The sequence below is a fragment of the Myotis myotis genome, unplaced genomic scaffold, assembly GCF_014108235.1.
Source record: "Myotis myotis isolate mMyoMyo1 unplaced genomic scaffold, mMyoMyo1.p scaffold_m19_p_4, whole genome shotgun sequence".
In the NCBI taxonomy this organism is placed as follows: Eukaryota; Metazoa; Chordata; class Mammalia; order Chiroptera; family Vespertilionidae; genus Myotis; species Myotis myotis.
The window spans coordinates 14523899-14546966 of NW_023416346.1; the positions used below are offsets into that span (position 1 = coordinate 14523899).

Below are 23068 nucleotides of genomic sequence, written 5' to 3' on the forward strand. Positions count from 1 at the left end.
GAACTAGAGGAATTTCTAATGGCCTTTCTGGGATAAGTTTTTAAAAAATGATAGTAGTTGGAGAACTGTCTCTTTCTGAGTTCATAAATTCTTTTCTAAGAGCAAAGACATCTCTTTCCACTTTACAATCCCAATGCAACCCGTGTGGTGGTCTTTGTTCCACCGGCATCTTTGTGATCTGCTGCAAGATAAAGATTTCCAGGATGAAACACAGAACGCTGCTTCAAAGAAATGGGAACAGAGAGAGTATGGTGGACAGTAAACCCTGCACACAGGTGTCACCTGAGGAATGGCTGCAGTAACAGGCTATGTAGCCTGAGGAAGGGAAGAATGAGAAGAGCTATATCTTTATATGTTTGGAGGGGAGATTTAATTAGTAGTGAGTATAAAGCAAAGGATGCTGAAGAACTAGCATCCAAGGGCAGAAGCTATGGGGAGTTTGCTTTCTCCTATTCTAAGGAGTGGCTGTTAGACTATCAGTGCTGCTGGAGCTGGGTGGGCTCACCCCCTGGGTTGAAGGTTAATGTGGAGAGTGGGTTGGCCTCTGATGACTAGTCCCTTCCTTCCCAAATCAGATGATTTGTGTTCTCTGAGCCATGGTGAGATCAGGCATATTTTTTATAATACCTAGTACAGATTTGTGTACACAGTTGGGCTTAACTGAATGAGTGAATGAATCCTTCTTTCTTCATATAACAGGGAAGGCCTGTAATGGGGTGTTATCTTTGGCCCCTAACACTAGGGAAATGATGGCGTCCCCTAGTAAAATATTTTTTGCGTGTAAATATCACTTAAGTCTACACAACAGTTGTCAAACAGAGAGTCCCTGACAGAAGCCAGTGACCAACCTGGAAACATTTTTATGGTAATCATTTTACTACAGAACTCAGAGCTTCAAAAGGAAGGCATTCAAATACTCTCCTAGACTGTGGCAGCTGGAAGGAACTTTCAAGATCACAGAATTCAACCCTTTCATTTCCCAGATCGTGAAGCTGAGGTACCAGCGAGAGGGTAAAAAGAGGGGAGTGCCTTCCCTGGCCCAAGGCCTGGTACATAGTAGGAACCAACCAGAGCTTTGCTACCTGTCTGATTGACAGTGGGCCAAGCAAAGCAATGACAGAGTGGGGGGAGAAATCAGCTTTTGCTACCACCTAGGCAAGACAGTAGGACCCAAATTAGATGCAGGAGTGGCTGGAGGTAAGAAAGCTATGTGGTCAGGAGCTGGAAATAAGAGTGTGTAGTCAGAAAGGGAGAAAGCAAGAAAAGAGGGCATTCATTATCTTTCTTCCAACACAATTAAAGCACCCAAGGTTGCTTGTGCTCAGGGGCATCCTTCAAGGACAGGAGGAGATCCTTCGAGAGAAAACGCTTACAGATCACGTGTGGCCTTGAGGGTGAGAAGCTGTTTGCTGGTGAGTTAGAGAAGGTGCAAAAGCTGGCAGGGACCCAGGGCCTTGGCCAGCACAGCAGGGTTAACACTTTTGGCTAAGTCTGGCAGCTGCTGGGCCTCTGTGGAGCAAATGTGATCCTTCAAATTGACACAGAGGCAGTTGGGGAAGCCAAAGGTCTTCCTGGAGACAAAAGATTGGCTCTGTGTTGCCACCCCATGGATCTGCATCATTTTTTTTCTTAAATTGGATTTCCTTTTACTTGAGAAGCCTGATGGAACAGACTGGCAGTGCCCTGAATTTTTAATGATGTATGAGGTACAGAAGCGTTTTATGTGGGACATTCAGAGAGAGTCTTTTCTGGATTTCCTAGGGGAATGATTCCAGAAAGAGCTCTACCATTATGGTGTAATCTGAGGGCAAGGTTTCTTGTGAGAGTCCTTCTGCACCCCTTAAACCCCAACCACTCAAAGGCTATCCTCACAAGTCACTTTGCAAGTCCCAAGTCCCTTCGCTTCGTAACTCCACACTGACCATTCTGTTCCAGTGCTGCCTGTGATGACTCAGGTAGAAGTTGTTTCACTTTTGGATTCTGTCCCTATAGTTGAATTGTAAATTCCTCAAGATCATGCACATTTTGAGGAGGTGACAAATTCTAGAGGAATCGCACTGAAACATATATTCAACCATTTATTCAAGAAATATTTATTGAGCACCTACTAGGTGTCATACATTGTTCTTGGTCCCTGGGAAACAGTAGTGAACAAAACAGACTGATGTTCTTTTTTATAGAGCTCATACTCCAGTGGGACAAATAGACAATAAATATAATATTGGTCTTGTATCCTGTTCTAGTAGCTTTTCTGTAAATTCCTTGGTATTTTCTACAAAGATATTCATGTTGCCTGTGAATATGGACAGCTTTTCCCCCCAATTCCATTCTATTTCCTTTCCATTCTGATAGCGTCCATATCTTTTCCTTGCATTAGTGCATTGACTAAGACCTTGGGTATGATGTCTAATAGGAGTGATGACAGTAAACATCCTTGCTATGATCCCAATCTTAGAGGGAAACATTCATTCTCTCACCATCCATTACGTTAGGAGTGTTTTGTTGTTGTTATTGTTGTTATAAATGTCCTTTTTCAAGAAGAGAAAGCTTCCTTTTATTCCTAGTTTGCTCAGAGCTTTATTATAAATGGATATGTGATCATGTGGTTTTGCTTCTTTAGGCTGTTAATGTGACGGATTACATTGATTTATTTTTTAATGTTGAACCAACTTTGCATTGCCAGAATAAACATCACTTAGTTTTTTAATACATTACATGATCAATTTTTTAATATTTTGTTAAAGATTTTCACACTGTGTTCATGAGGGATCTTGGGTTTTGTTTCGTTTGGGGTTTTTCTAATACCATTTTGTCTGGATTTGGTGTCAGGGTAATGCTGGCATCATACAATAATTTAAGAAATGTCTCTCATCTTATATTTCTGGAAGAGTTTTTATAGCATTGGTATTACATATTCCTTAAAAGTTTGATAGAAATAAAAAATGAATTAATGCGACTTTAATTTGTGGGACAATTTTTAATTCAGAATTCTATTCAATTAATTTAATAGATATAGGACTTCCAGTTATCTATTTAGTTTTAATAAATGTTAAGTTAATTTGTGTCTTTCAAGAAATATGACTACATGTAAATTGTGAAATTTATGGGCATAGTGTGTGGTTTATAGTTTCTTATTATCCTGTTAATGTCTGTGGTATATTGTCATTTTAAATAGTTGCCTAATATTACATTAAAGTATCATAATTTATTTAACCATTCTGTTACTATTGAATTTTTAGGTTACTTTAGTTTTATCACCATTATAAATATGATCAATATATCTGAATGTACATCTTTGTAGAAATATATGTGTTCTTCAAATAAATCCTAGAAACAGACTTTATATTTGTGTCTATTGATGCATAAAAATTACTCCCATACTCAATGGTTTAAAACAGCAAATGTTTATTATCTCAGTTGGTGCAGGTCTGGCATGTAAGCTGGCTTGACTGGGTCCTTTGGCTCAGAATCTCTCACAAGCCTGCAATCAACTGTTGGCTGCTGCTACAGTAATCTCAAGCTTGTCTGGGAGAGGTTCCACTTCCCATATCACTTAATGATTGTAGGCAGTCTTTCATTCCTTCAAGGCCATTGGACCGAGAGCCTCAGCTCTTCACTTGCTGGCCGCTGACCAGATGCCACCGATGATGCCCTCAATTCTTTGTCACATGAGCCTCCCTATAGGGTAGCTCAAAACATGGCAGCTGACTTCCATCTGAGAAGCAAGAGAGTGAGAAGTCAGGAGAGGGCTAGAAAGACAGAAGCCACAGGCTTTTTGTACCTAATCTTGGAAGTGGCATCCCCTCACTTTTGTCATATTCTAATTATTGGAAATGAATCACCAGGTTTGGCCCAATCTCAAGGACCGAGAATTACACAAAGACATAAATACGAGGAGGTGAGGGTGTTTAGGGGGCATTTTAGAGACTGCCTAGCAAGGGATGTTGCTTGAGAAGGTATGTAGAATCCTTTCATTGTTTGTCTGTAAAGAATCGTGATTATGGAATCAATTCCAGCTCGTTATTCCTGTTCTTCAAATGCTCAGTTTTAAAATATTTTTAAAAGTAAAAATGTGTAAATAGAAAATATGCATAAAGTATGTGTAGATAAAAAGAATAGCAATTCAATGAACACCCATGTAATTACCACTCTATTTTCAAAACAAGTATCCCTTTCCTTTCCCTCTCAGGACTAACCACTATTGTATTTTTCGCTTATTATTTATTATTCCCTTGATTAAAAAAAATAACTCCTCTATGTTTAAACAACATATTGCTTAGTTTTGTCTGCTTTTGGCCATTGTATTTTACTGGGAGAGGTTCTGCATTTATTATTGTGACTTTTTTTTTTGCCAAAAGTGATACTCTTGCCCCGGGCAGTTTGGCTCACTGGTTGAGTGTCAGCCCACAGACCGAGGGTCACCAGTTCAATTCTGGTCAAGAACACGTACCTTGGTTGCAGGTTTGATGCCCTGCCCCAGTCAGGGCATATGTGGGAGGCAACCATCGATGTGTCTCTCTCACATCTCTCTCTCTCTCTCTCTCTCTCTCTCTCTCTCTCTCTCTCTCTCTCTCTCTCTCTCTCTCTCTCTCTCTCTCTCTTCCCTCCATTCCATTCTCTCTAAAAATCAATGGGAAAAATATACTCAGGTGAGGATTAAAAAAAAGTGATACTTCCAAGATTTATCTCTATCAGTGATATTCAACCACTGTTCTGCAAGAGGCACACTGGTGTGCCAAAAGAATTTTTAAAACATGCAGTACCTGACTATTTAGTCAGGGGCACTGACCTCTTTTCCCTTAGATTGTCAAATGAAAAAATGACAACAGCCAACATAATAGTTGTCTGGCGTAAATGAATAAAAATTATACCTATTTTTTTCAGAGCAACAAAAAATAATATGTTTTTGGTGTGAGGCAAAATTTTAGTAATTAGGAGATCTTCACCGTACTGGGACAGCCACGGAGGCTGTTGGGGTGGGTGGCGGGGTTTAGTTCTGTTGCGGTTTTTGAGAAGTTTGGGTTCTTCCCATAGGAACTAAAAATCAGGGCACCCAGCACCATGGAGTACCTGACAGAATCCGCAAAGCACACCCCCAGATACATCTTGTGCTGTGAATGTGGTGTTGTAATTAGTCCAAATCCTGCCAATATTTGTGTGGCCTATATGCGAAGTGAAGTAGACATCAGCCAAGGCATTCCAAAACAGGTCTCTATATCTTTCTGCAAATAATGCCAAAGATATTTCCAGCCACCAGGAACTTGGATAGAATGTGCATTAGAATCCAGGGAACTTCTTGCTTTGTGTTTGAAAACAATCAAAGCTCCTCTGAGTAAGGTTCAGCTTGTAGATGCAGGCTTTGTTTGGACTGAGACCCATTCTAAGAGACTTAAAGTTAAACTAACTGTTCAGAAAGAGGTGATGAATGGTGCTATCCTTCAACAAGTGTTTGTGGTGGATTATGTTGTTCAACCTCAGATGTGTGGAGATTGCCATAGAGTAGAAGCTAAGGATTTCTGGAAGGCTGTGGTTCAAGTTAGGCAAAAGACTTTGCACACAAAAAAACTTTCTACTATCTGGAACAGTTAATTTTGAAATATGGAATGCATCAGAATACACTTCGTTTCAAAGAAATTCACGATGGACTGGATTTCTATTATTCTTCAAAGCAGCACGCTCAGAAGATGGTAGAATTTCTTCAGTGTACAGTTCCTTGTAGATACAAAGCCTCACAGAGACTGATCTCTCAGGATATCCATAGTAACACATACAATTACAAAAGCACTTTTTTATGGAAATTGTTCCAATATGCAAGGATAATGTTGTTTGTCTGTCTCCAAAACTGGCGCAAAGCCTGGGAAATATGAATCAGATTTGTGTGTGTATTCGCGTAACCAATGCCATCCAGCTCATAGATCCAAATACCCTACAAATGTCAGCTATTGATAGGAGCACTTTCTGGAGTCACACCTTATGCCATCCCAAACAGCTAGAGGAGTTTATTGTGATAGATTGCAGCATAGTCTGAGATCTAAAACGCAAAGCAGGTGCTGGAATGATATCAAAAAAGCATATCCTTGGGGAAGTCTGTGTACAGAAAACATCTGAAATGGATACAGATAAACAGTATTCTTGTTGCACTCATTTGGGACATCTTCTGAATCCCGGGGACCTGGTATTGGGGTTTGATTTGGCAAACTGTAACGTAAATGGTGAACATGTCAACAAAATGAACTCCGATAGAGTCCCAGATGTAGTATTAATCAAGAAGAGCTATGACCATACCAAACGTCAGCATCGTAGAAAATGGAAACTGAAAGAGCTTGCCCGAGATAGAGAAAACATGGATACAGATGATGAAAGGCAATACCAAGATTTCCTTGAAGATCTTGAAGAAGATGAGGCAATTAGAAAAAATGTAAACATTTACAGAGATTCCACCATTCCTGTGGAAAGTGACACAGATGATGAGGGAGCACCTCGAATTAGTCTGGCTGAGATGCTTGAAGACCTTCACATTTCTCAAGATGCTACTGGGGAAGAAGGTGCCTCGATGATGACATAATAAGATCATATTGTGGATGGTTTCTGTATCTGTAGGCTCAGGATGTTGGACAAAAGTGCCTTTTCTATTTCATTTATGCCTTTATATTTAGAGAGGAGAAATTTAGTTTTAAACCTAAATAAATAGGACTATTTTGATTGCCCTCTCAAAGCATTGAAAAAGATGGATGGCATAGAAATTTTAGATAAAAGATTATGGAGAATATTCTTAGTACTGATATTTAGGCTACTTGACCTGTTGGATTTGATTGGTTCACTTTTTTTTTCTTACACAGTATTTTTACATAACATTCGCGCTGATTTAAAAGCTTAAAAGTTGTGGTTCCTTGGAGGTTACCTAAGTCTGAAAGCATAAAGCAAGCTTTTACATTCTTTTTATATTGATTGCTTTAGTAAAAGAGCATATGATGAATCATTTAAATATGAACTTGTTATGCACTTTAATCCACTTTAGATCAGTTTTATGTCCTTGGGGTAAGAAGGTTGGGGTTCAGTTTATCACTGGACATTCAGAAGAAAAATTAATCATTTTTATTAACACCTTTAAAAGTTGATAAATTGACCTGGCAATTTATCAGAAGAAAATATATTTAAATTATTTGTGGATTTGTAGCAAACATAGACTAATTATTTAAAAATTAAATAACAATTTGTACCTTTGTTATTTTTGCCTATGCCAGCAGCTTAGGGCACAGCTGCTTATGTTATTAAAATGTCTTCCTTTCATTTCAAGGATTTTGCTTTTAAAATTTTGGTTTACAAATTGAGAAGGAAGGGATTTTCTCTATATAAGTTTCTATCGTTGAACACATAACCATCACAAAGAATATTAGAAGCCAGCGTATAGATGATGAAGCAGTAAGAATAATCTTCATGCTTTATAAAACCATGAATCAGATTTGAATGAGGAATGCCTTCCATATCCTTGAAAGAAAAGAGCTGGCTGGGGTTTTGAAGTGTTCTCAGAATGAAATAGTAAGATCCTATTTTTATAAGCGAGATCATACTTACTAAATATGCCAAAACTAAGAGCTAATTGAAAAATTCTAGGTATACCATTAAAGAAGAAAATTGAGTAAGTGCTAAATGGAACATTTTTCTTTTTTAAAAGATCAAACTGCTTAATTTTGAAGTTATGAATAAAGGCCTAAACTTTCTGTATGGCTTGTTTTCTATCTCCATATTTAAAGTTTTCACTTGTGGTCTGTGTTTACTTGTTCTATGTCAAGACTTTAAAAAGCATAAAAATAAAAACATTTTCCCCTTCAAAAAAATTTTTTAGTAATTAGTTTATGTGTGCCATGAGATGAAAAAGGTTGGAAATTGCTGATCTATATTATCCTATATAATAAAGGGGTAATATGCAAATTGACCCTCACACCCTCACAAGATGACTGCCTATGACCAGGCCGGCAGGGGGGTTAATGAGGGACGACCAAACAACTGAACAAGCAGGCTGCGTGGTGCCACCAGGCCGGCGGGGGGGGGGGGGTGCAGTTGGGGGTGACCAAATGACTGAACAGCAGGCTGCGTGGGGTGACCAGGCCAGCGGGGGGGGCAATTGGGGGCAACCAGGGGGGCAGTTGGGAGCGACCAGGCTGGGGGCGGTGCCGTTCGGGGTGACCAGATCGGCAGGGGGGCAGTAGGGAGCGATCAGGCTGGCGGGGGGGCAGTTAGGGACAACCAGGTCAGCAGAGGGGGGCAGTGAGGGGCGACCAAACAACCAAACAGTGGGTTCACAAGTGTTCATGATTACAATCTAGAAAAGAATTCAAGGTATTCTAACATAGACCAGTGAGGATGGTAAAACATTAAGAGAGTGAAAAGAGAAGCCACACTATGGAAGATATAGGTTGCAATATATACATAGCTAAATAATTAAAGTCTGGAATAGATAAGGAAAAGTGGTCAACAGAATAAAAAGGAAAAGACAAATAACCCAGCAACAAGTGGGTAAATGACATTACTAGGCATTTCATGGGGGAGGAAACCAAATATCCACCTATATATATAAAGAGCCAGGGGTTGTCACATCCTAAACAACCAAATGGTCAACTGAACAGGCTGAGAGGGGCGAGAAGGCTGGCAGGGGGGTTAGTGAGGGACAACCAAATGACTGAACAATCAGGCTGCGTGGGGCGACCAGGCCGGCAGGGGGGTTAGTGAGGGATGACCAAACAGCTGAACAAGCAGGCTGCGTTGGGTGACCAGACCAGCAGGGGGGCAGTGAGAGGCGACCAAACAACAGAAGAGCAGGCTGCGTGGGGCAACCAGGCCGGTAGGGGGTGCAGTGAGGGGCGACCAAGCAGGCAGAGGGGGACAGTGAGGGGCAACCAGGTCGGCAGAGGAGGGCAGTGAGGGGTGACCAGGCCAGCAGGGGGGGGGGCAGTTGGGGATGACCAGGAAGGCAGGCAGGTGAGCAATTAGGAGCCATGTCACCCCATGCAGCCTGCTGTTCAGTTGTTTGTTCATCCCTCACTAACCCCCCTGCCAGCCTTGTCGCCCCACTCAGCCTGTTTGGTCGTCCGTTTGGTTGTTTAGGATGTGACGACCCCTGGCTCTTTATATATATAGATGGACTATTTGGTTTCCTCCGACATGAAATGCCTAGTAATGTCATTTACCCACTGTTGTTGTTGGGTTGTCTTTTCATTTGTAGTCTGTTGACCACTTTTCCTTATCTATTCCAGACTTTAATTATTTGGCTATGTATATATTGCAACCTATATCTTCCATAGTGTGGCTTCTCTTTTCACTCTCTTAATGTTTTACCATCCTCACTGGTCTATGTTAGAATACCTTGAATTCTTTTCTAGATTTTAATCATGAACACTTGTGAAACCACTGCCAATTCAAAAACTATATCATACGTGATAATTTAAATTTAAATCAAAGGATAATTTAAATTCTCCTATGGCCTTATCACCTATTCCATCCTCCGCCATTCATTTCCTCATTCATTTCCTCAAAAGAATAATAGTAGCTAACACTTGTATGACTCTCACTACATGCCAGGTATTGTTTTACACACTATATCTGTATTAACTTATTTAAACCTTATCATAACCCTGTGAGTGAGTTATGTTTTACATACATGGCCACTGAAGCACAAAGAGGTTAAGTTATTTGCCAAGGTCATGCCAGCATTTGGTGACAAAGTCAGAATTTGAACCCAGGCACTCTGCTTCTTAGTAGTTCTGCCAGATTACTCATTGCTAATCATTATTCAAAATTTAGTTTCTTATTTATTTTTTTAATATATTTTATTGATTTTTTACAGAGAGGAAGGGAGAGGGATAGAGAGCCAGAAACATTGATGAGAGAGAAACATCGATCAGCTGCCTCCTGCACACCTCCCACTGGGGATGTGCCCACAACCAAGGTACATGCCCTTGACCGGAATCGAACCTGGGACCTTTCAGTCTACAGGCCGACGCTCTATCCACTGAGCCAAACCAGCCAGGGCTTAGTTTCTTATTTAATTGCTTGTTAAATTTTTGTTACATATTTATGTATGCCTAAATATTTAGTTTTCCCTGTTTTATTACTTTTATTAAAAAGGCAACATACCATATGCTCTCTCAGTAAATAACATATGGGATTATTTTGATGAACAGAAGTTCTTTATTGTAGCATATTTAATTTTTTCTGTCTTTTCCCTTATGATTTGTACTTATTTGTATCTTGTTTAGATATCTTTCCTTAGAAAGTTTTAGTCATTGCTTCAGGTAGACATTGTTTTAGGTCATTGCAATAATTTACTTGTTAATATTGTATAGTATAAAATTTTAACTGAGTTGAATAAAATGATCCTAAGAATTTTCAAGGTAAAATACTAAGAAATATTTTATTACTCTTTTCTGTTACTTTAAAAAAAACACCTGTCTGTAATGGTGTTTCACTTAATATATTTTTTATAGCCTTGACTAGAATCTGAGGCAAAACTTCAAAGCATGGTAATTTGAAGCAGGATGGGATTAACTTGGGGATATTTGAAAGGCTTTATAGTCCATTATGAAAATTAGTAAGCATAAAGTCTAAGACAAGTAATTCATATTTATATAAAGACTAATACTTTATTTTGCATCATTGAGCATTTTAAATTTGTGTATACAACAGAGAATTGGGAGATAATATTAAGGGAAAGAAAAAAAGAAGAAAGAAAGAAAGAAAGAAAGAAAGAAAGAAAGAAAGAAAGAAAGAAAAAAAGAAAGAAAGAACCATTGATTGAGGATAGTTAAAATATCTGGACCTTGGTCCTAACTGATTTATGTCATTCCAAAAGAATACTGTATTAGAAATCTGCCTATTCTAACTCCAGAAATGTGATTTTCTTAACCTGGGATATTTGCATATAGAACAAACAACTCTTTGTGTGTGGGGGGTAGTTTAAAGGGATTTGTAGGTATATATTTGCAATCTTAGTACTAATGAACATTTCTTGAAAATATATTTCTTAATTTTATCTTTTTGCCCCTGCTTTGCTACATAAGTATTCTATTTGACTCTTCAGCATCTACCATTTCAATTAAGCAAGTTGAATTTTTACCTCTCATCAAGCAACCATGTCAGGAGAATCACAGGATCTGATATACAAATGCATAAGCAGTGAGGGAAGAGGAGTTCAATCGAGTACATCAATTATAATGGTGGTTAATCAAATATATATGTGGGATCAAATTTCAAAGAACTGTATACCAAAATAAAAAAGCCTGCATGTAAAAAGTGGTGAAAAATGAATAATGTCTGTAGTTCAGTTAATAGTATCATACCAATGTCAATTTCTCAATTTTGGTAATTTTACTATGGTTAGGTAACTATTAACATGTGGGGAAGCTGAGTGAAGAGTACAAGAGCTCTCTGAACCTCCCCCCCAATTTTTATGAGCCTAAAATTACTTTGAAATTAAAAAAAACAACAGCATTAAAGTGAAAGGCAAAGCAATAGAGGTCTAAAATGTAGTACAAGACCAGAACTTTATAACCTTGGAGTAAGAAATTTTTTTCTCAGAAAATGATTTTATTTTTTACAATCAGTGTACTTCCGTCTCTATAGTTTTGTCAGTTCGACAATGTTATGTAAGTTGAATCACAGTATGCCACCTTTTAAGACTGGCTTTTCACTCACTGTAATGATCTTGAGACCTATCCAGGTTGGTGTGTGTATCAGTAGTTTGTTTCTTTTTATTGCTGAGTAGCTTTCCATTGTATGGGTATACTACATTTTCTTCATCCATTCACCTAGTGAGTGGCATTTTGATTGTTTCCAGCTTTTTACTATTACAAATAAAACTGTTGTGAGCATTCACGTGAACATAAGATTTCATTTCTCTGGGAATAAATATACATAAGTGAGTGAGTATACTGGGTCATATGGTATGTGTGTTTAAGAAGAAATGGCCAGCCCTGGCCGGTTTGGCTCAGTGGATAGAGCATTGGCCTGCGAACTGAAAGGTCTCAGGTTCAATTCCGGTCAAGGCCACTTGCTCAGGTTGTGAGCTCGATCCCTAGTGGGGGGCTTGCAGGAGGCAGCTGATCCATGATTCTCTCTCATCATTGATGTTTCTATCTCTCTCTCCCTCTTACTTCCTCTCTGAAATCAATAAAAACATATTTTAAAAAAAGAGAAAGAAATGGCCAGCCCTAGCCTGTTTGGCTGAGTGGATAGAGCGTCAGCCTGTGGACCCTGGACCATAAGGGGCCCAGGTTCGATTCCGGTCAAGGGCAGGCTCCTCCCCAGCCTGGACCCTGGTCAGGGCTTGTGCAGGAAGCAACCAATCAATGTGTTTCTCTCACACTGATATTTCTCTCTGTCTTTCCTTCTTGCTCCTACTCTCTCTAAAAAATCAAAGGAAAAATATCCTCTGGTGAGGGTTAAAAAGAAAAAAAGAAGAAGAAGAAGTGGCCAAAATGTTTTCTGAAGTGGCTATACCATTTTACCTTCCCACCAGCAATGTGTAGTGATCCAGTTTCTCCACATCTTCAGCATTTAGTGTTACTGCATTTTATTTTTTATTATTTTTATTTTAGCTATCCTAGTGAGTGTGTACTGATGTCTTATTGTGGTTTTGATGTGTCTTTTCCTAATGACTAATGATAGTGAACATCTTTTCATGTGTCTATTTGCCATCCGTATTTCCTCTTTGGTGAAATGTCAGTTTAAATCTCTTTGCCCAATTTAATTGTTTGCTTTCTTACTGCTGAGGTTAGAGAGCTCTTTATATATTCTGGATAAAAGTCCTTTCTCAGATTTGTGATTTGCAAATATTTTCTCCTATTCTGTGGCTTCTCTTTTTATTATCTTAATAGTAACTTTTGGAGAGCAAACATTTAAAATTTGAAGTCAAATTTATCAATTTTTTAATGGTTATGTTTTTGGTGTCATGTCTAAGAATCCTGAGGCAAAGATTTTCTTCTAAAAGTTCTATAGTTTTATGTTTTACATTTAGACTTATAATTCATTTGGAGTCTATTTTTGCATAAAGTGGGGCTTGGTGGGTCGGGAGAGGGCACCTCCACATTCAGATAGGTTGGCATTGTCAATAGAATTTCACCTCCCAGTGTCTGCAATACCATGTGGGGAGGAGACATGGCTTCCTTTGTCCTGTTCATCTGCAATAGAATGGGTTTTGTCAAAAGGGTTCTGTCCTGCAAAGCTGCCCTCTTCCCAATCCTAGAGAGAACTGGCCAGAAATGGTAGGCCTCCTTTTGTCTGCATTTCTGGGTTGTGGACTGTCTTAGCACCTAAGCTATGAGGCAAAACAGACAAATGTCCAGAGAACTCCCTGTTAGGTCACCCCTTGAGTCCTGAGGTCCCTCCTCAGTCCTGCCTCTTTTCTCCCTCTGTCTTCTGAAAACTATGTATTCTGTCCTGGTTTTCCATTGTAATTACCAGGAGGAATAGGGTGAAATGCATTTACTCCATCTGGCCTGAGCCTGGAGACCCATACTTAAGTCTTTAATTTACATGAAATTTATTTTTGTGTATGGTGAGAGGTAGAGATCCAATTCCGTTTTTTCAATATACACAATCAGTTGTTTTGTTACCATTTTGAAAATACTCCTATCCCTCCCTCCCTCTCTTCCAATGATCTATAAAGACAGCTCTGATATCTGGTAAGGTCCAGCTCCTCCTTCAGAAATGCCTTGTTTTTTCTTGGAAATTTTTTTCTCAACAAAGTTTTGAATCCATTTGCCATGAATAACATGTTGGGATTTTTATTAGAGATGCATTGAATCTGCAGATTATTTTGAAAGAGATAGGCATCCTTACGTTGTTGAGGTTTACAAACTATGAATGCAGTATATTTCTTAATTTATTTAGGCTTTCTCTAATTCCTTTGCACTTCTCTTATTAAATTTATTCCTATTTACTTTAAATTTTTGATTCTTGGAAATTTTGAAGAGCTTAGAAAATAGGAAAATTATTGGTACTAATTAAAGTGTTCAGTAAAATGAATGGACACAGACTACATACACAAAAAGCCAAAGCTTGCTTATAATCTGACAATAATTTGTTTGAACACATAATAGAAAAATAAGCTCCCATTCACAATCATAATATAAAAATATATAAAATATATAGGGATGAATCTAACCAGACAAGTGTAGTTGGCATTAAACATGTGCAACAAGCATCACAGACCATGGAACACTAGGGAAAATATCACTCGTCAACAAGAAAAATAGTTACCTCCCAGGAAGAAAGTGAGTAAAATGCTTGAATAGAATAATTACAAAAGAAGTAATGTAAATGAATAGTAAACATTTAAAAAAATCCAACTTCACTTGCAAAGAGATTAAAATGAGATATTTTCATTTATAAGTCTGAAAAATAAATAGTTCAAAGATTGTTTCTTCACAGTGCGACATGGGAAGGGAAACAGCTGTCCCTCTATTGCTGATGGAGTACACTTGGCCAGGTATTCTCTTTCTATTCATTTGTTCTAAGGATGTCATTAGACTAGCATTCCTCACTTTCCTCAGCTGCAAAATGGGAATTATAGTGCCTTCCTCAGACAGTTGTTATGAGCAGTAATGAGACAATCCCCTTAGGACTGCTAACCTCTATGATTTGTGGGGAAAACTTGAAAAAGTTGCCCCCACTCTGCAGATAAACTGTGCCTATTCCAGGCAGATGTCCAGGGCTTAGCAAACAGACAGGGCCTTTGTGCAAAGAAAAAGGCACCCCTTTCTCCAGGTAGATGCAATCCTGCACCAGGGTGCTTTGCCTTCAGAGTGGAAAGTGGGATTGATATAAGCACCTACTTTGCCAGCTGGCTGGTGCCTTTGTTCAGCATAACTATACAGTGGCCCTGTATCTACCTATGTTTTAGCAAAATGCCTAGCATTTAATGATCATTAAATATCATCTATTAGTATGTTCAAATACATTCAACACAGTGGTATTATAATGGTGAGAAATTGAAAACACCTAAATGTTTAATAATATGGGAATATTTATACATTTATATAAATATTTATACATTTATATAATGGGGCTGTTTTAATGCACATTTTTAAAGGCTACTGAATAATATTGGGAAATTCCCAATAAGTATCAAGTTTAAAAAATTAAGATCCAAACTGGATAGTGAGTGTAACCCAATTTTGTCAAAATCCAAGTATATTACATATATATATATATATATATATATATATATATATATATATATATATCTCAACATGTTTACAATGGTTCACACTGGTTGGAAGGGTTAGGGCTGACTTTTCTTTCAAATTTTACCCGTTCCCGTGGTTTTACAACTTCTTTGGAATGTGTATAGCACAGGTCATACTTACAAGCAGAAAGAGTAATTTTAGAAGCCTCTTCCCTCCCCGCATGTTTTCCTCTTGCTGTGGCCTTGATCCTGCAGGAACTTTGCAAGGGTCCTGTCTAGGAGGACGACCTAGGCCTGAAACCTGAGGGGCCTGGTCTGTGACCAGATCTGAGCCCTCCTTAACCTCACACAATCTAAGGCCAGGGCCACTTTTCATATTCCCATTCCAGGAAGATTACTGTGCTTTTCTAGAGCGCCAGCGAAGCCTTGAATGGGACTACTGACTCTAGGGAAATGAAGACTTGGTGGAGAGTGAGTAGCCACTGGAGTGTGGATTCCCTGTTCCGGGTTACTCTCAAGCTCCCTGCCCCCCCCCCCCCCAAGGAAGAACTAAAGACAACCCAACTTTCTTATTTATTGGGGAACCAGGCACTCTGCAAAGTGAGTCGAGAAGAAGGTGGTTAAACGCAACAATCCCATCCCCAAATCTCTATGAACAAAAGCAGAATGCCCTGCTTAGGATATTATGAAAGACAGCTTTGGGGAAGAACAGAGGACTGGACTGGGGCTGCACAGGTATGTTTGTTAGACTGATTAAAGAAGCAATTTCCCAACAACCGTTGGGTGGGTGGGAATAATGGTCCATCTCAAATGACAGAATTGAAAACAGAAGCAGTTAGCTTCTTCGCTATGGATTCATCAGAACAAAAAAGGCCTAGATAGCAGGCAATGGAATAAAGTAGATCTTCTGGAATCAGACTAGCTTGGTTCAAATCACCTCAGACTTACTAGGTGTGTGACCTTGGGCAGGATACTGAACCTCTCTGTGCTTCTGCATTCTCATTTTTGAAATGAGCAGAATAATAGAGACTCCCTACTTCTAGAATTGGTATGAGAGTGATATGCACTCTTGCTGGTGGTAAAGTGTGAGCACAGAGCCTGTCCTGTGATAGGGGCACAATCGATGGGGGGTGGGGGTTGTACTAGGGCAGAGTGTCCTCTTCCTCCCCACCACCCAAGACTAGCTTCCAGCACCTTGATCCCAACGTTTCCCATCAGAAACCAAGCATGGCTTTCTCATCTCATATCTGAATAGGGTAGCTCAGAGCAGACTCCTGAGTTAGGCAGAAAACCTAATGGTTTGGAGATGCAAGCTGTTAATGTAAAAACATTCAAACCTGTAAAGAATTCTGTGAGTTTAAGAGCCAAACTGTCGGCAATTGCCAGGAAGCAGAATCTCAGTGGATTAGGATAATGCTCTGGAGAATGACAGTTTTTCACCTATTTTTATACATTACAATCAAAGGAGGAGACGTAGATGGGTTATATGAAATCCATTGGTGATAGATTAGAGAGGCGGGAGAAAGCAAAGCAGGGAAGCCCCTGGGAATGGATAAAAAGTAAAAGATAGACACATACTTCTTTTACTTAGGTGGGTACAGGATAGTTAACAGTCAACAATTAACAAGATAACAATATTAATGAAGGGATTTGTGGTATCTGTCCTGGTGCCCAGAGCATTTGGTTGTGCCCTGAGGGGTCCAGAAAAAAGTTACAAGTTACCCTGACATTTTGATGATATGTTATCCTAGATCAGTGAGGCGAACCTTTTGAGCTCGGTGTGTCAGCATTTTGAAAAACCTTAACTTAACTCTGGTGCCATGTCACATATAGAAATTTTTTGATATTTGCAACCATAGTAAAACAAAGATTTATATTTTTGACATTTATTTTATATATTTAAAATAAACATTTAACAAAGAAAAATCAACCAAAAAAATGAGTTCGCGTATCACCTCTGACACGTGTGTCATAGGTTCGCCATCACTGTCCTAGATGCAAAAAGATCATAGGCTCAGTTAAGGTAAAGATTGACCTTGCCAGGGAAGATACCGGGCCTAGGAGGTGACTACTCACCACAACTGCTTTTAGTTAAAGTTTAATTTCAGACCATCCTTGTGTTTACTTGAGGTCTTAGAGTTTGCAAGACCGCCATGCACACCTTCCCTGAGCTTGTCAGGTTAGCATGTGGCCCCTGTTCATCCACAAAGCCCTGGGTTCTAGGTCCATCCCTGCCACACTCTTTTTTTCTATTTCTTTGGCAGAAACAGCTGCAATCTGCTCATCTCCCAAATGAGGATAATCACCTCTACCCTTCGTCCCTCATGGACTGCTGTGATGATTGAATGAGATAATGGACGGGAAATAATTTCGCAAAGAAGAGGTATTTAGTCTCTGAAAGGCTCAGTGAATATTTTTGCATAAAAACTGCCTCAATTTTATACTCAAAGGGTCTTCTTTTCTGTATAATCTCTCCCAGAGTGCTTAACTGGTTCTGAAGCACGGTAATAACTAGTCACATGGATTTGCAATGATCTCAAATTGATTTTCACTCCTCCCCCCTTATTTTTATTGTTGACACTGTGGACGAAAAGGGGCCACATGCTAACTTAACTCAGCAAAGACCTGCAAACTCATAGACCTAAAGTAACCACAAAGGATGGTCTGAAATTAAACTTTTTAATTAAAAAGCAGTTTATAGTGGGTAGTCATGTCCTAGGCCAGTATCTTCCCTGACAAAGATCAACTGTGATCATTACTGAGCATATTGTATTTTTGTAACTTCTTTTTTTCTGGACTCCTCAGGGCACAACAAATGGCACTAGGGTGCAGACCACAAATTCCCTCATTGTTATTGTTATCGTGTTAATTTGACTGTTAACTATTCTATGTCCACCTTTGTAAAAGAAGCATGTGTCCATCATTTTACTTTTTAACCAATCTCAAAGGTTTCCCGTTTTCCTTTCCCCCACCTCCGTAATCTCCCATCCAAGTACTAACCAGGCCCGACCCTGCTTAGCTTCCGAGATCAGACGAGATCGGACGCGTTCAGGGTGATATGGCCGTAGACCCACCTCTGTAATCTATCACCAATGGATTTCACCTATGTCTCCTCCTTTGATGGTAATTTATAAAAATAGATGGAAAAAACCACCATTCTCTGGAGCACTATCTCAATATGTTGAGATTCTGCTTCCTGGCAATTGTTGACAGTTTGGCTCAGATAAACTCACAAAAATTATTTACAGGTTTGATTGTAAGTTGGTTTTTCTTTTACGTTACGGTGCATAATGGAATGCAAGAATGTACCTCACACAATATGAGGACTATGTCCTGATAATTCATATAAAGAGATTTAGTACAGTGCCTGGCACATAGTAAGTGCTCAGTAAATGTTCATTGCTATGAATGAATGATAAATTCGACCACATAAAAGTTTAAGAGAAATCTGGCTCTGCACAAAGACAACAATCTTGTGGGGGTTGGGAAACTTTGGTGGCAGCTCAGTAGGTAGTGGATTTCACCATGACATATCTTGGGGGTGGGGTCTCGGTGGGAGTGGGGGGAGGGGCAGAGTATGTGCCTTTGAGATGAGATAAATGGGGACCAGGAAATTTACAAAATCAATTCATCTGGACTTGGCTTGGTACCTCTGTGGACTAGAGATTCATTTAGATACACAGAGGTTGTGGTCTGATCCCCAGTCAGGGCACATCTATGAATGCCTAAAGTGGAACCAGGTTCTAAAAATGTTGAACCGCACGGTGAAGGATGCGGACAGCATCCACGGCACCGGCCCTCAATATCTGTTAGAGAAGATCATTTGGACTTGAATCTATGAGTCCAAGTACTGGAAAGAAGACTGCTTTGGACTGATGGCTTAACTGGTAGTCAATAAAGCAATGGAGTTAAGGTTTATGGGTGGCATCTATGGTGGCAACCTAAGGCCAACTCCCTTTCTGTGTTTGACTTTGAAGTTGCTGCAGATTCAACTGGAGAAGGATATCATTGTTGAGTTTATAAAAAATGAAGACTTCAAGTGCGTCTGCATGTTGGGAGCACTTTACATGAGGCTGACAGGCACTGCAATTGATTACTACAAGTTCTTGGAGCCTCTGCACAATGACTATAGAAAAATTAAGAGCCAGAACCAAAATGAGGAGTTTGAACTGATGCAGGTAGACTAATTCATTGATGAATTACTGCACAGTGAGAAAGTCTGTGATATCATTCTGCCCCAGCTACAGAAATGCTATGTGCTAGAGGAAACTGATCAATTGGCGCCTCGGGTTAGTGCTCTAGAACAGGACATGGATGAGACATGAGTGAAGAGGATGAGAAGTTGCAGAGGTGTCAGTGGCAGAAATAGAATATTGGGGACCAGCTACAATTATAAGAAATATTAATCATGCTCTGTTAACCATGATGGTGCTGTTCTTATTAGAGAAAGCACATTCTAACCTGGCTGAGAGTTGTACACCCTGGGACATAGGAGCTAACATTGGAATGCAGTCTATCCTCCTTTCCCGAGAACTGCCTATCATTATGGAAAGATTTACAACCTCATAGCGGAAACAGTCTAGTCCTGGAGGTACCCGCTCTTTACCACCCTCAGCTCCTATTGTCTATTATCTGGTCCCTGAGTGCATGGAGGCGCCCAGAGGCACCCGCCCTCTGTGACACCCACCCCAACCCGCATGACTTGTAACCTGTAATGATGATATCATGCCTACTTTTCCATGCCTGTAATTCCTACTTTCCCACGTAATCTTTGTCCTTCAACCCAACACAAGCAGCTAGCTTATTAGGAGAGGTGGAGCAAATTTTTGTGGATGATTCAACCCTGTCTCTGCTGAATTGGTTGAAGTAGTGATAAGCAGCCCGGACCTGTTGGTTGTCCAGTTATAGAGGGTACCATCACCTGATCACCACTTGGACAAGCCCCGTCACTCTCCCACACTGTGTTACAGGAGAAGTAAGAGCTGGTCTGACAGACTGAGTAGGTTTCCCAAGAGGAGGAGCCCCTCCCCTCACCACCGAGAGAGGCATTAGAGCAAGAGGCCAAGACCTCACAGATCCCCTTAGTCACAGACACAGGAGCCACTCAAAATCTCCAAAAAATCTATGAAAAGCGATAAGAAGAACTGGAATCAGATTGGGTTTAGTCCAAATGGCCTGCAGATATGAAGTCATCTATGTGGAAGGATTAAGATCTACTCCTGAGGCAGCTATGAGAATACTTTAGGGGTGTGTTTTTTTTTCCCCTAAAAGAATCCACATTTTTTCCTATTAAATGAAAGAGGTACTGAAAAAAAAAATTCATTGTTGTTCCTCTTTGCTTTCTTCCACTTCCTTGATTTTCTCTTTCTTAATTGAAAAAGGGTCTTTTCTGGTTCTCAAAACTGCCTGGTACTGGCACAAAAACAGACATATAGACCAATGGAATAGAACAGAGAACCTAGAAATCAACCCAAACCATTATGCTCAATTAATATTTGACAAAGGAGGCAAAGGTATACAATGAGGTCAAGACAGTCTCTTCAATAAATGACATTGGGAAAATTGGACAGATACATGCAAAAAAATGAAACTAGACCACCAACTTACACCATAAACAAAAATAAACTCAAAATGGATAAAGAACTTAAACATAAGACGGGAAACCATAAAAAATCTTAGAAGAATCCATAGGCGGCAAAATATCAGACATATGTCATAGTAATATCTTTACCGATACAGCTCCCAGGGCAATGGAAACTAAGGAGAAAATAAACAAATGGGACTACATCAAAATAAAAAGCTTCTGCACAGCAAAAGAAACCATCAACCAAACAATAAGAAAGCCCACTGCATGGGAGAACATATTTGCCAATGTTATATCCAATAAGGGCCTAATCTCCAAAATTGATAAAGAACCCATACATCTTAATAAAAGGAAGATAAATGATCCAATCAAAAAATGGGCAAAGGACTTAGACACTTTTCAAAAGAGGACATACAGAAGACCTAGAGACATATGAAAACATGCTCAAAGTCACTAATCACGTGAGAGATACAAATCAAAACGACAATGAGGTATCGTCTCACACCTGTCAGAATGGCTATCATCAACAAATCAACAAACGACAAGTGCTGGTGAGTATGTGGAGAAAAAGGAACCCTCGTGCACTGCTGGTGAGAATGCAGACTGGTGCAGCCACTGTGGAAAACAGTATGGAGTTTCCTCAAAAAGTTAAAAATGGAACTCCCATTTGATCCAGTAATCCCACTTCTAGGACTATATCCCCATAAATCAGAAACACCAATCATAAAGGACATATACACACCTATGTTCATAGCAGCACAATTTACAATAGCTAAGATTTAAACAGCCTAAGTGCCCATCAGCAGATGAGTGGATTAGAAAACAGTGGTACATCTACACAATGGAATACTATGCTGCTGTAAAAAAGAAAGAACTTTTACCATTTGCAACAGCATGGATGGACCTGGAGAGCATTATGCTAAGTGAAATAAGCCAGTCAGAGAAAGATAAATATCACATGATCTCACTCATTTGTGGAATATAATGAACAACACAAACTGATGAACAAAAATAGAGCCAGAGACAGAGGAGCATCGAACGGACTTTCAAACGTCAGAGGGAAGGCAGGGGAGGGGGAGGGGATAAGAGATCAACCAAAGGACTTGTATGCATGCATATAAGCATAACCAATGGACACAGATATCAGGGGGGTGAGGGCATGTGCTGGGGGGTGGGGGTGGCCAGGGAGAGGTCAATGGGGGGAAAAGGAGACATGTCAATAAGGAATTTAAAAGGAAAAAAAAGAAAAAGGGTGTTTTCTTTTTCAGAACCAAAAGTTTGTTGCATTCAGCCTTTATTTGTACCCTACATCTCTCTATCCACAAAATTATCTGGGTGAGGGACCTTCCTTTTTTGCCCTACCTTCTCTTCCACCAGGAACCCATCTAGTCAAACAGATGGAGAGTCTAATCCACATCTGCAATGGGGATACCAATCCCTCCCCAGAGGTCCCACAGGACTGCACTGTCCTCTCCCTAGGCTGCCAGAGGGATAAACTAACTTATGATAGTGTGGGGCACTGAGTGTAAAGTCAGGAAGGACAAAATGCAACGGAAGTAAGCAATGCAGCTATTCAACCAGAGTGTGATGCTCTGTACTCTTCCTCTCATTTGATCAAATTGTTTTTGGACCAGTATTTCTGTTTTGTCCTTTATGTTCTACAATTTCACTGACATCTTCTAAAATAATTACTATGGACAGCTTCCTTGAAGACATTCTTCTTCAGTGAAATCCTGGGGCCAACAGTGTAAGCTTTCTTTCTGGGTCTCCTTTTCCCAGTGGCTCTTTAACTGTGGTTTATGTCTGGTGTCTTTCCCATGTATGTAAAGGCTATTATAAAACAGGAAGGCAGCTCACTCCAGGGACCACCTGAGTGACGTATAACATGGTACAGATTCATTGGGTGGTACTTTTCTAACAATCTGTGTTTCCAGAGGCAGACGCACAGCCCCTAGTACCTCTTCACAACACAGGCGACAGTACATGGAGAAACATGAACTGCTTTCCAGATATTCATTTCCTGGGTGGGGCCAGCATGGGCACAGAGTCTGTCCTCAAGCCACCGCTTTTAGCTGCTATGAGTCATCTGCAACTGTTTCAACAAGTTTTCTAGTGTTTTAAATTAAACGTCTGTGTGAAATTCTGACTTGGCAGAAAGCAAACAAATAGAATACTGATCATTTTATATGGAATTTGGTGTGTCAAACCTCAGGCACATTGAGTGATGGCACCTGTTTGATATAGAGATATTTTACTTAACAAACACTTAGAGCACTTATTCTGAGCAGGAACTGTTCTGG

The 23068-nt window shown here is 39.7% G+C and overlaps 2 pseudogenes; both read left to right on the plus strand.

Moving 5' to 3' along the window:
- Positions 1–5061: 5061 nt before the first annotated feature.
- On the plus strand, positions 5062–6572 carry LOC118654088 (annotated as a pseudogene).
- A 12361-nt stretch (positions 6573–18933) lies between these two features.
- LOC118654330 lies at positions 18934–20269 on the plus strand (annotated as a pseudogene).
- Positions 20270–23068: the final 2799 nt, after the last annotated feature.